This window comes from Alosa pseudoharengus, unplaced genomic scaffold, assembly GCF_046254945.1.
Source record: "Alosa pseudoharengus isolate Yale_2024_CS ecotype anadromous, Long Island Sound unplaced genomic scaffold, YU_APseudo_1.1 YU_APseudo_1.1_scf_2, whole genome shotgun sequence".
In the NCBI taxonomy this organism is placed as follows: Eukaryota; Metazoa; Chordata; class Actinopteri; order Clupeiformes; family Clupeidae; genus Alosa; species Alosa pseudoharengus.
In genome coordinates this window covers 3,407,912-3,421,452 of record NW_027468663.1, presented here as the reverse complement: position 1 = coordinate 3,421,452, position 13,541 = coordinate 3,407,912, and the positions used below count along the sequence as shown (strand labels likewise).

The 13,541-nt window shown below is 40.1% G+C and overlaps 1 protein-coding gene across 2 annotated transcripts in view; it reads right to left on the bottom strand.

Annotated features, from left to right (window-relative positions):
* LOC143133639 (uncharacterized) overlaps positions 1–12,577 on the bottom strand; it is a 29,915-nt gene extending 17,338 nt beyond the window's left edge. For both annotated transcript variants that reach the window (XM_076293418.1, XM_076293419.1), the window contains exons 1-4: positions 12,237–12,577; positions 9,033–9,111; positions 8,842–8,947; positions 8,461–8,574 (exon numbers count right to left, since the gene is read on the bottom strand). The gene's annotated coding sequence lies outside the window, so the exon portion shown is untranslated. The remainder of the gene's footprint in view (positions 1–8,460; positions 8,575–8,841; positions 8,948–9,032; positions 9,112–12,236) is intronic.
* Positions 12,578–13,541: the final 964 nt, after the last annotated feature.

Here is a 13,541-nt window from a genome sequence, read left to right as displayed (position 1 = left end):
TTAACCCTCCAATAGGTCAGTTAGCCTAATAACCTAATATTAGGCTAATCCAGCCAGACAAGGAGCTAACTAAAGTTAACGTTAGCTACGGTTACCATTACAGATTAAGTAATAACGTTCTAGACTACGGCTAATGTTGATGTTAAGCTACACTAACATATTTCTCAGAAATGTTTTTTTCTCTAATTTAACAAACATAATATGCACGTTCACCTTACAATAGTTCAGTTAGCCTAATGACCTTCTAATTGTTGCCAGCAGCCAGCCAGACATGGAGCTAAAGCTTAACCAGTTAACTATAGAATCTTTGACTTAACCAAAGTTAACGTTAGCTAGTCGCTAGCGGTTAAAGGTGCGATTTGTAGGATTGTTAACGAACGTTCTGTAGGCCAAAATCAAAACACTGGTGAACGTTCTCAAGACTACCAGACGCGAGCCTCTTCTGGGTTGCCAGATGTAATGAAGACTTAGCTAACGTTAGTTGACCTGCAGCTGCTTTAACGTTTCTCCAACCATGACCCAGCTACACATTACGGAAACAGTGAAAACAAAAAATACCTCTCTAACCAACGTAACATATTTAGCTGAAGTTAGCGATGCAGATGAAGTTTAGCATAGGCTACCTGTTGTGGAGAAATATGGCCAGCTCTGCGTCAGACTTGATATTCTTAGTTTGACGAAGACGTCACCATCTCAGAAAGCTCCTCCGATGTCCACTTAATTTGTTTCTTGTTTTAGTTTTGGAAATTTGCCTGCCTCTTGTAGGCGTTCATGACTACAACTGACAGCTGTTGACAGTTGGCCTTTGCTAATTTGGCAACCCAAATAGGAGGACGCGCTAGCCCAGTGTTTTTCAACCACTGTGCCGGGGCACACTAGTGTGCCGTGAGAGATCATCAGGTGTGCCGCAGAAAATTACCCAAATGTCAGTCACTGGTCCAGAAAAGCAATTGTTGCATCAAATAATTTATAACCACATGCTCTCATTGATTGTATGATTGCACTATTTGTGGTATGCAGGCATTGTACAACGGGGGCCCCATATCCAGTATTCACAGAATCATCACATATCCAGTTCATAACAACAATTAAATTAGATATAGTCACCTACAAATGACACAGAGGGTGCTTGTTTTATTGAGCAGGTCTTGCATAGAAGCCATAATAAGGCCATATCTGTGTATTCAAAAAATGTCTGTCTAGGAGCGCTTCCTGGACTCAAATTTGGGATGGGAAAAAGTAGATGAGAAAAAAACAGGGGATTCCAAGGCACGCTCAATTATCAAAGGTTAAAAAGCCTTTATTTATTGGCTTGGTTACATTTAAACCTTTAAAAAACTCCGACGCGTTTCGGCAAACAAGCCTTCATCAGGGAGTCAAACAGATGAAGGCTTGTTTGCCGAAACGCGTCAGAGTTTTTTGGAATCCCCTATTTTTTTCTCATATCTGTGTATTATTTGAAATTTTAGGCTATTGTATGTTTATTTTTTCTTCATGTTAGTGTGCCGTGGGACATTTTAAGTGTCAAAAGTGTGCCGTGGCACAAAAAAGGTTGAAAAAAACTGCGCTAGCCCATTATTAATACGCTATTCTAGAATTAATCGTTCAAAACATAAACGAAAATTCCAAGAGATTCCGCCCCGTAACTGATTTTTTTTCATGGGTTTTACGGGGTTTCACGGGTTAGAGTAATGTTGTCAAATAAGCCATTACTTCAATTCGTCGTGTTTTCTCACTCTCTGACAACATATGGTGATCATTATGACCGCCGCTAGCGAAGCTAGCGAAGCGGTCATATAGGGATTATCAAAGTTTTTTTTTTTTTTTTTTTTTTCCCCGTCATCTACTTCCTGAATTTTTGGTCAACGATACCCGGGACACCGAACCACCGGGGCACATGAAATTTGGTGGGTATGTAGCCCCACTAGACTTTTACGGAAAAATTTCGTTTCGTCCCCGGGGTCCACTCCCCCCCCGTGCTGGGCCCCCCGAACCGCAAAAAAAGCAGTTTTTCCTAAATAACTACCTGAACCGTGGCACCGAGGATGAAGAATCTTTTATGGTATGTTGGTCTCAAGGGCCCACATCAATCTGGCCCATAATCACTCATGTGTGATTTGCACCCCCCCGGTAAAAAATGAAAATGCAATATTATTCTGCTTTAATCGTCCCTATCTTCAGTTAAGATGTTCAGAACTGCACCAAATTTTATGTGTATGATTGACCTGGCATTCTCTGGGGGTATGCCAAGTTTCGTAGAATTTCATCCATGGGGGGGTCTTTAAAAAAATAGATTATGTGTACATTTAGTGACTGTACACTCATTGGCCTGTAGATGGCGGTGCACACATATACACATGCACACACACACAGGCACCCACATACTATCGGTATTAGAACGGCTGATACATAATTACAAATTCAGTAGGATTAAAAGAAAGCCAAAATAAATATTCATCATCATCATCATCATGGCTGCATTTCCAGTATTGGCGATAAGTAGTCGTTTGTCCACTAGATGGCGCATCGTTGCAGTGAGACGTAATTTTGTTGGAAGTTAATCTAAAGTGGGTTAGAAAGACACTATGCTTCCTATAAGGACAAGACTGTAGGCTACAGTAGTTTACCGCAGAGAACGTCTAAGGGTAGGATGATTTCTGCATGAAATGTAATTCCCATTTCCTCTTGAAGCCGAAATAAATCTGAGAATGTTTATCGGACATGCTTGTTTTTTACTGCAGGTAGGCTACGTTAATCCTATCAATAGCAGAACGTAGGTAAAATAATGTTACCGTTAGCATGGTTGAGTGATGGAGGCCAATTTGATTATTGATGTATTTGTAGAAAACCATAAATGCGTTTATAGGCTACCAAGCAAATCGATAACAGCACTAATTGTATCTTTCGACTGTCATCTCATTTGCTTATGACCATAACCTAGGCTACTAACAGGAGCTAAGTGAGTTAGCCACAACACGTTCGCTACGTGATGGTTTTTTAATGGAAAATATATAGGCCTAGGCTACCTGAAAGATAACCTGTCTATGATCCCGTGATGATCTACATCTCCATTTAAACCAGATGTTTTAGAGCGCACGTTGAGATGTATTCAGGGCAGGGCTGTACCTACATATATTTGTTGCACGTGCTACAAAAATCATTCTTTGCGATGGATGATTTAATACCAACGTTACACCGGTCAGATACAGTTTTGCCTATGGCTATTCCGTGAGACTGAGGCGCTTTTTGTTTGTTCGAAGTGCGTGTTTAGGGTGTGAGAGGGGAGTCGATGTGCTTTGATTCCAGCTTGGTAGTTGTAGTCTATGCGATTAAAAAACACGTGTGTGTGAAGTATCCAAACAATGATAACGCTTTCATTATGGCTGCTTTAGCCACAGACCTTGAGTTACTGTACAGTGGGTTGGGTTCCATTTAGAAGTGTCCACTTCATTCGCCCTTTCCGTGATTCACAGCTACGTGAAATGTATTACTACTGATATGCAAAACTATTAACTTTTCGCCAAGAGGTGGCAGCTTGATACTGTAAGGTGTAAGCCATTGGTTCCAACGGATATTTTATTTGGGTCGCCAGCATAGCCTGGTGACAATTTGTGTTGTGTAATAGGCCTAGCATAGGGCCTACCTTATATAGCTTATAGTTTGTTAACAGTCACGGTTTTGTCATGCAATGTCTATGCATTTTTGCATTTAGAATAGCTCTAAAACCGGGGGGCGAACACGTCGCAGGGGGGGCGCCAGTGCGTGGATATCTCAATCGCAAAATTAAACAATATTTCTATCGGGCGCCTACCATGGACTAGGCTGGGTGAAAATCAAAAGATTGCGTCAAAAGATTGAGCTTAACCATGGACCTCATGGTTGCAAAATGCAAGGGAACATGAATCAGCATATTATTTGCACAAACAATAACGGAGAGTAGCTCTTCAACTTTGCCCGTTAAAATGTGTATGAACAGTCTCGCAACGCATTTCATGAAGGCCCTTTTGGACATGTCAGTTATTTGCACCACTGGGTAAAACGGCATTTTGTTTTAGACTACTGGTATTTAATTTGTGCATTGACAATAAAGCTGAATATAATTTGAACTAGATGACTAAACCTATGCATATGTAGAAGAAGAAACATTCACAAAAATCCATGACATGACCTCTCTTCTTGATAGCTGTTGAAAACTGCATGGAACTGACAGGGATTGTTTTAGTTTAATAATAAATAAATAAATACATTATGCTGCTACCTTCTGCTTTTCCCAAATACAATGTAGCCTACAGGTGTACCTTTCATCAGTCCAGTTGCAATGGATGGACTATGATGAACTGCCCTACTTGTGATTGTTTAGAGATTTTAAAGGTTTTATAACAATGTTACAGATTTTTTGGCCCAGAAACAAATCTATTCACCTTTGCAGCGCCAGTAGGCTACTTTGTGTGCGGAATGTGTGCAAACACACATTCCAAACAAGCATACACAAAAGTTTCAAGAGTGGGGGATGGAGTAGAAGATGGAGACAAATTCATTAATATGATTTATTTTCGTGGAATGGATGTGCAGGACTGAGCGGCGGTCATATTTTGTACCGCTACGCGGTACATCTAGTTTTTGGAATGGTTACAGTTTATTTTCCATTATTTCCTACATACTGGACCTTTAACATTACAGACTAAGTAATAACGTTCTAGACTATACAAAGAAGACGAATGTTGAAGTTAAGCTACACTAACATATTTCTCAGAAACATACTCAGATGAAATTTTACACAAGCCACAGTTTTTCGGTCATCACAAATGCCCGAATTTAGCCACGGGATTCTTACCTGAAGAAACCTCTGCCCACTGCCAGATGCCGTTGTTGTCTGTCTCGAAGATTCGTCTCTGGTTGTCTTCTTCGACTGAGGAGGGCTGTCAATCAAATTTCAATCTTCAAACACGGCCAATTACAGCAGAGCTAGTACCAAACCTGGTTACCGCCCCCAAGTAGAGCAGAAATCAACTTCGAGAGAGCCGAGTGATTTTCGAGTGATCGCTGGTCAGATTCCTCCTCGCTCGCAGCATATTTGTCCTCACTCGGGGAGCAGTTTCCTCTGAGTGCGTGCGCGCAGAGAGTATTTGCGCGCGCGCAGAGAATATCTACGAGTGTGAAATAATATAATACGCCCGTATGCATGTTTTATCGCTCGAGTGCATTATGGCACTTTTCTATCGCCATAATAGGTCCCATGGAGGCAAGTGGAAGTGGCGTCACTTGCACACTCTATAAACATAGACAGTAAAAGAAATGGACGAACAGACTCCGTCGTTTTCAATGGGAGGGCACTGAGTCAAATAGAACGATTTTTCAGTTGGTCCCCCCAGTACTGCGCAGACTCACACTTAACTTCGTGACGTTAGCCATCGAACTGAATCTTGTAACTCATATGATAGATACACAGAAATTCTTCTCACACTTCCTTTGCCTTCAAAGTCATCAAAGTTAAACATTTATTTATGTATTATTATTAATATCATCCTCACCAAGTCGTGTTAATGTTGTAGCTACCACACATGATCATCTTCAAAAACAGTCATGCTAAAACAAAACAAAAAAGTTATAGCCTTGAAGCTAATCTTCTTTCCACTTTTCCGACCTACGGTCAATCCATCGAAAACCTCTGAAATGATTAGTGCTGTTTAAAAAAAAAATTAGGTTTACTTTTTTATTATTATTAGGTTGCCTCTGTGTAATGCTTTACCTTAACATACGATCGTGTATGCTAGGTTTTGCTTATGAGTTACCGTCATAGACAGTAAGGTTACCGTCCTGGGTGGACTGAGCTTCTTATCCAAACAATACGGTTATCTCCCTACGGTGCGAAAGAGATTACGTCAAAGCTAGCTTCCCTCCAACCGAACAAGCTAACCATTCTTCTTACGGGTAACCAACGTTACGGACGAGGTAATGGAGTCTGTTTTGCCTTTGTAGTGTTTATGTAGATTACACAGAAGCTACAATATCGGCACAGGATATATGTTATATGAAGTTATGGTATTTAAAAAAAATCTTAGAATGAATGGACTTCTATGGGAGTTAGCAGAGAGGTGGTCCCTCCAGCCTACGTCGATTCTTCTACTTCCGGGAATTCGCCTGCCCCCTTGCCCATAAACGGCTTCATAACCGTTCTTCAGAAAATCTATGGGTGACGTCACAGACGCTTTGTCCATATTTTTTACAGTCTATGCTTTCACCCCTTTGGACACTCACTAAAACATAATATATTTCATACCTGTGTTGCAGCATGTAGGCTAATGTTAGCTGCATTATGTAATGACATACAATGTCGGAAATGCTAAAGGTTAGCCTGTCGGCTAGTGCTAGCCTACCTGAAAAGTTTGAGTGTTTAAACTAACATTTACAGTGGTCTATTTGATAGTGTATTGGCCCTGACTAAGTTTGTGTGATGTATAAACCCCAATCCTTGTTGATACAAGTACCAATATTCGTCAAGAAAGTTTTTAATCACATTAAGATTTTCGCCATAGGCAGTAAAAAACTCCGCCATCTTTGTCAATATTTTTCCGCTGAGAAAGTTTCAAACTAGACCATAACGGCCTTTCCACCAGTCATCACTGTGGGATTGTTCAGGATTGTGGGTAATGAAGTACTTATCCAAGAGATCGCGAATAAAAGGCATTTATCTCAAAACAAGGTTAGTGCCCCACGAACTCTTGGTATCTATAGGAGCATATACAATCGCTTAGTACAACCGTAGCTGGTTTTAAGTCTACCACGTGCAGTTAAGTTTTTATGGCTTACACCGCAATTGTCAATGGAGAAATTGCATTGAATTTTTACATCCGGCATCGGCTGTGGGCGGTACTGTGCAGCTCTATTCTGTTTGTTACACATTTAGTTATGTAGATGCTGTATGATCATGCATTTTAGTATTTTTGTGTTTTAACCTTAGATTATTTAACAGTACTCATTCACTAAGGAAATATGTAGACATTAGAGCATTGATTTGAGAAAGGCAGGTTAGTCATTGTAATGTACACAGGCTACATGTTTGCATGCATGAATTGTTATCATCGCAAATATAGGCTATAGGCTACTGTCATTAAATATAAGCTACTGCCATTGGTTAAACCAAGGCTTGGCATCACTCAAAACAGAGCAGCTCAATGACATGAATGTAAGAGGGCAGATCAGTGACTTACCAGGGATTGCAGGGATGCCCTTGTTTATTTTTTGGGGTGGGACTATGTCTTTGCCAGCTGTTGATTTGACTGGCAGGTTAGTCATTGTAATGTACACAGGCTACATGTTTGCATTGTTATCATCACAAATATAGTCTAGGCCATACATGGGCAACATCCGGCCAGTGGGCTTTCCCTGAACGGCCCGCGTAAGGTCCGTGAAAGAACAATACTGAAGAGCCTAGCATAGAGATAATGCATGCAAATCAATATCGTTGTTTTTATTTTGAAAACGACTGCTATTTGTACGCCCATACATTTGTGCGTGGATGCATATGACGTAAACACCCTCACTGATGTGCTGGTGAATAGAATTTATGCTTTTGCGTCGACACAATGCAGTTGCCTTTACGTCGGCGTAGACCTTTCAAAGTTTTGTGTCTCTTATGTCTGCGTCGCTCACCACCGCAAAGGTTGTTAGGACGAACTCCTACTGCTGCTCGTTGGCGATACGAAGTGTTCATTTCAAAACGTTACTGGCAGATAGACAGTTTACAATCGGATAACCCCGTAATTGTAACCAAAATATGTCTGAGTTTATTTGCAAAGCTTATGTTAGCGAACTAGTATGATGCTACTACCCACAGGTTGCTTAAAGCAGCCGGCTCAACACACAGAGCGAGTTGACCAATCACAGTTATGTGCATAAAGTTAAAGCAAAAACATAGCCTACATTTTTAAAATAGTTTTCTTTGTGCATGTTGATTAACTAATGACAGCCTACTATTGCCTGCTCCACATTTTCGTAGTCTAATTCTGCATAGAGTTAATTTAATGATGGTAATGATTTAATGATGAAATAATATTGCTGAGTGTTGATGAAATGGTGGCACAGGCCTATCGTTTATACTGACTCCTTCACATTTTCATGACCTAGCCTAATTATATAGATATTGTAGTACTTTTTTATATCAGTCTTTGAAAACTGAAAAAAAATGTCAATGTCAAAAAATCATTTTCGAGAATGAGGATTAAATACTGGCCATAGATTAAATATTGCTGTTTTTCCTTTGTCTCCCTCACATTTTCATCTTACGACTAGTAAACAAAACCATATGATTTACTTAATGTTATACAAGAACAGAATAGAATTGAACAGAATTGAGTTCAGACTTGAGTTCGGTATTTTGGGTCCGGCCCTCCTCAACAGTCCCAGTTTGTCATGTGGCCCCTTGGGGAAATTAGTTGCCCACCCCTGGTCTAGGCTTACTGTCTGGCTTGTATCTCATTGGAAGCTTCATCTTTCTCCCCGTCTCTTCCTCACTCTCAACATTCGATGTTTCTATGGCTTGCCTTGCCCATGTCCTTGCTTTAATGTAGTCATCTTAAGACAAAACAATATATTAGTGTGTATTATAGGCCTATACTTTTATGATGCTACGTATGTATGTATGTATGTATGTATGTATGTATGTGATGTATTTATTTATGTGATGTATGTATAAGTGCATGAAGTTGTCCAAATGAAATAGCTAATTGAACAAGTACATCATGTATGTGAATTTATTTATTTTATTGAGCTCATCTTTAAACTAGGTCATGTGAAGTGTAAACTTGTACAGCACTGCAATGCAACATGTGATTATCTTACCAGTTTTGTAAATTATTTTAATTTTACACTTGTTCCAATAGGCCTTATCAGGCATCTGGCTGGTTTTGACCATGGCTGTAGAATTTTTTCTCGGCCAGTAGCAAATCTGAGAAAACAGGAAAAAGTTAGGCTAGTTACTTCAGTAGACTTTCGGGGCCTGTTAATATGAATATTGTTATGTTAGCTCTTACCCCATCTTTTTCCTCCACCCACGAGGCAGGTGCCACAGCAATCGAATTTTTCATTTCGAAAATGAACGTAGAACAAATTCTGAAAAGAGCATACACTTTTTAGGAAATGAAAACACAGATTAAGAAGATCAAATTTGACAATAGCAAATAGGAAATTAATACTAACATGAACTATGTACATATTGACTGAATTTATTGGAGGTCATGGAGAACAGTCATGATCATTTTATGTCCACGACTGTCCTCATGGAGGATGGCCCTTCCTTGCAATTTTGTGGGGTCGATGACCTCAATCCTGCCTTGGCCACACACAAAAGTCCCATACAGCCTAGAATCACAGGGGGAATTGTGCAAGGGCTCCAATTGTGAGTATACCCTGCATAAAAACTGTCCAGAACTGGTTCCCTCCAACACTTCGCAGCAGGACGAGGGGCTGAGTAACACATTCTGAGTAACACATTGTTAGGATGTTTCAGTTGGATTGGCCTCGCTTCTGCTGTAATTAGTTGGATCTCCGCCTCTTCCTGGAGACGTTTCCCAGCTTGCATTAACACATTGTTGCCAGATCTGATCATCTGTTTCAAATGGTGCAAATAGTTCTCAAATTGAAATGCACTGCATTGGTCCAAGGAACCATATGTGGTGGCATCAGAAGCAAGGTGAATTAGCAAATGCACATTGTAGACCATACATTTTGCGCCCTTGCTCCACAAAATAAACAAGGAGGTTGTGGGCATAGAGGCAAAAACCCCTTTTTGGGTGCATTTATCACATCCGTAGTAACCAGAGTACTGTTTCATGCACTTTAACATTGCTTTGGCTGGTGCGTCACATGTTATGCATCTTAATTATCTTCCTACACCTATTGTGAGTGTTTGGAGAGACCGTAGGAGTTGGGACTAACATATACATGTAGCAAACAAACCACATTTCACTAACAAGATGGTTAGGTTAGCATTTTGTTTGCTATTTTGGTGTTTACGTGGAATGTCAAGGGTTTTTTGTTTCGTTTTTTCCCCCCACATAATTTGCAACCTTATATTCTGTTTATGTAATGTTTGCTTGTCACACTCCTGGTGCAAGGCATTCGATAAGGGACAGAGAGGTTGGCTATGGGCTAGATAGAGGGGTAATGATGTGAAGGTGATCAATGGTGTGAAAAACGTCCTCTTCTAACGCATATGGAACTTACAGAGGACGTTCCCTTTTGGGCACTTTAACCCTTAGAACCCTAAGCTGTTTTTAGGGCATTTCACTACCCTTATAAGGATTTATTCTTGTCATTGTAAGTGCCATACACACATGCTATAAATTGTTTTTTTCAGCAGAGTCTAGGCATCCAGATCTGCCATCATTTCATGTATTAGTACTAGCATTGATTTTATTTAGATTTTTAAATAATAAAAATACAAAAAGCGTAATATAAAAACTAGATTTGCGGTTCCGAGGAACTGCAACAGTGGGTTTGATCAGGGGCATGGAACTCGGCCTCATCCAAGGATTCCGACGGTACCTCATTTATGAAAATCGGGCACACGGATCAAAAGTTATCTGCATTAACGCAACATCCAATAAGCTTAAAACGCATAAATAACGTGGTTGCTATGCTGGTTGCTATGGTGGTCGCTAGGTTGACATTACAGGGGTGGTTTCTAGGTTGTTGCTAGGGTAATTAGTTAGTTGCTAGTAAGCCATCTTAAGCTGACGGCATAAAGTGATTATTTTAAGAGATACATTTTCAAACCAGAACTGTGTATAGGTCATGGTTAAAAACGTATCAGAATCTCAGAAATAATCACGTAATGCAGCCAGTTTAAGATTTTTTAAGAAGTCAGATTTTTTAAAGGCAATCAAATTTCTGCTGACTCTCTTCTGGCTGCGGTTAAAGGCCAGCGCCTCCTGAGAGGCCTGAAGGGTCAGTTCTGAGGTTGTTGGCTGCTGGGACCGAAAAATGGACTGCATTTTCTTAAAAGACAATGTGACTGAATGTGACTGAAGTGCGGGCAAAGTTTGCACAGAAATGTACGATTTTTCCCACCCTCATCGACCTTGTCATAAAACTTGTTTAAATGATCACACGACGCCTCCTTGCTGCTTTGTTGTCTACATCAGCCTTTCTCAAACTTCTTTGACCTGAGGCCAAGTCAAGGCATACTTTGGGGTCATAGGGCCCACCTACATGAACCCACCCCCTCCTCCCACCCCCCCATCAAATTGTAATGATATCACATTATTATTTTTATACTATTGTAACGTCGGCGCAAAAGACAGTGTTAGCGTTCTCCCGCGCAGGGGATCCTGGGATACGAGAGCGAACATTTGGGGGGTTTATGTCGTTATTCTCCTTAGTTTTGTGTGTAATGTTAACGTCTTTATTGTAACATGTTTCCCTTTTAGTTCTCCCTCGTGTGTGATCCTTTTTGTGTGGGAGGCTGCGTCCTCCCCTGTATGTGTAGTGTGTGTGCGTGCTTGACTTGCCCTGTTTGCATGGTGTTCTGTGTCTTGGTCGGTCTGTGTCCCGGCTCTCGTTCCCAGTGAATAAACCTTTTGATTGGAAAACCGTGTGGTTCGCGATCAAATCGTTACACTATATTGCCTACATGCACTTCAAAACAGTCAATGTTTAAAGTGCTAAGATTGTTCACAAAAGTTTGTGAAAGCATGCACATCAGAGTACTGCTTTACTAATGTAAAATATAATTAGGCCTACACTAGTTTCATTGTTTTTGCATTGTTGCATGATTGATATGCTATTTAATTACATTTCATTTGAATGCCTGAATGTAAGAATTCATGAAACACAATACCAGCTTTTAACATTTCTGTTGTTTACTAGTTTATGTAAATCACATAACACATGAACTGTTTACATACTACTGATAGCCCATTACTGTACACAATAATACTGTGCCCATTCATTAACATATATTAAACATCAGGTGTCTTGTTTACACATTTAAACCATATTTGCACTTCGAATTTCGCTTCCAAATTGTAGTAACTACATCTACGAAGTCTAAGGAAGATAACCATGTAGTCTGTTCAAAGATAAGATACATTTTGACAGAACTACAGACTTCGTGAAAGTAGTACCTAAAATGACTCCATTCACTTCATTGCAAACAGTGTGATAAATGGCCATCACGTAAAGCATATAGCATATGACAACAGCAAATAGCTAACGTTTACGTTAGCCTAACTTACTTATCGTTGACGTTGACCCGACACTTTCATAAGTTAGACCATAGACTGATAAGGACGTCCATCAAACTAAAAGGGTTCGTTCTTCGATGTCTTCAAATTCGTTCGAATTCCGTGTGTATCCTGTGTATCTTTCGTGCTGCTATCCTGTTGCCTCTTCCCTGCTGTTCCGGCAACAAGGTTTCACGCGATATTTACGCCACATCCCAGAGAGTTGTGTTTTCCCAAGATGGCGCCCGTCTGTATATGTGAACGAGACGTGAACGGTACTGTTTTTCTTTTTAATAAACTGCCTGTAGACTTACACAGTTCTCAATGCTTCGGTTTACATGTAGATACCCTCATTATGCTACGGTGTAAGTGTGTTGCTATTTGGAGCCTTGTGGTAGCGATTTATTTTTACTCTACCCAGTAGCATCGTTGTTTGGTGGGTCAGGTGACGAGCCGTCGAATCACAGCACAGCACCCAGAATGCATTGCAATACACCGTCATGAAGGGACTCATCGTTAGGTCGGCTTTAAATAGCATACAGAACCTATGGTAATATAATGTTGTCTGTAAGCTCCACAGATTGTGGCAAGACAATTGAATTCATTGTGGACTTCTTGCCGGGCAATGATGAGTAACTTAACTTGAATGGTAGTGCTGCGTGGATGTGCATAATATCTGTATGAAAGTATGGTTCTTAATGTAATAATCTATACAACTGTACACATGACTAGGTTTGAGTGGAGCTAGCTGGGCATAGGACTGGGCTGAATGGATTGGGAAAATACTTTATTTATTTATTTTTTTAATGACCTATATGAACATGGTTTGGCTTTTAAAAAAAAGATGAGACAGCGCGAAGCCTTTACAACTGGTGCTGGCAAGGCATTGAACTGGGCTGAATGGATTTGGAAAAAAAAAATATATATATATATATATCTTTTTTTACATTACCTTTACACTTAGTGCTGGCAAGGCATTGAACTGGGCTTCATTCGAGGATTCCAACGGTACCTCATTCATGAAAATCGGACATACTGGTCAAAAGTTACATGCACACACCTTCATATACATGCGAAGCGCTGTCTCATCTTTTTTTTAAAGCCAAACCATGTTGATACAGGTCATTAAAAAAAATATATATTTTCCAAATCCATTCAGCCCAGTTCAATGCCTTGCCAGCACCAGTTGTAAAGGTCATGTAAAAATTGTTTACATCTTTTTTTTAAAGCCAAACCATGTTCATATAGGTCATTAAAAAAATACATAAATAAAGTATTTTCCCAATCCATTCAGCCCAGTCCTATGCCCAGCTAGCT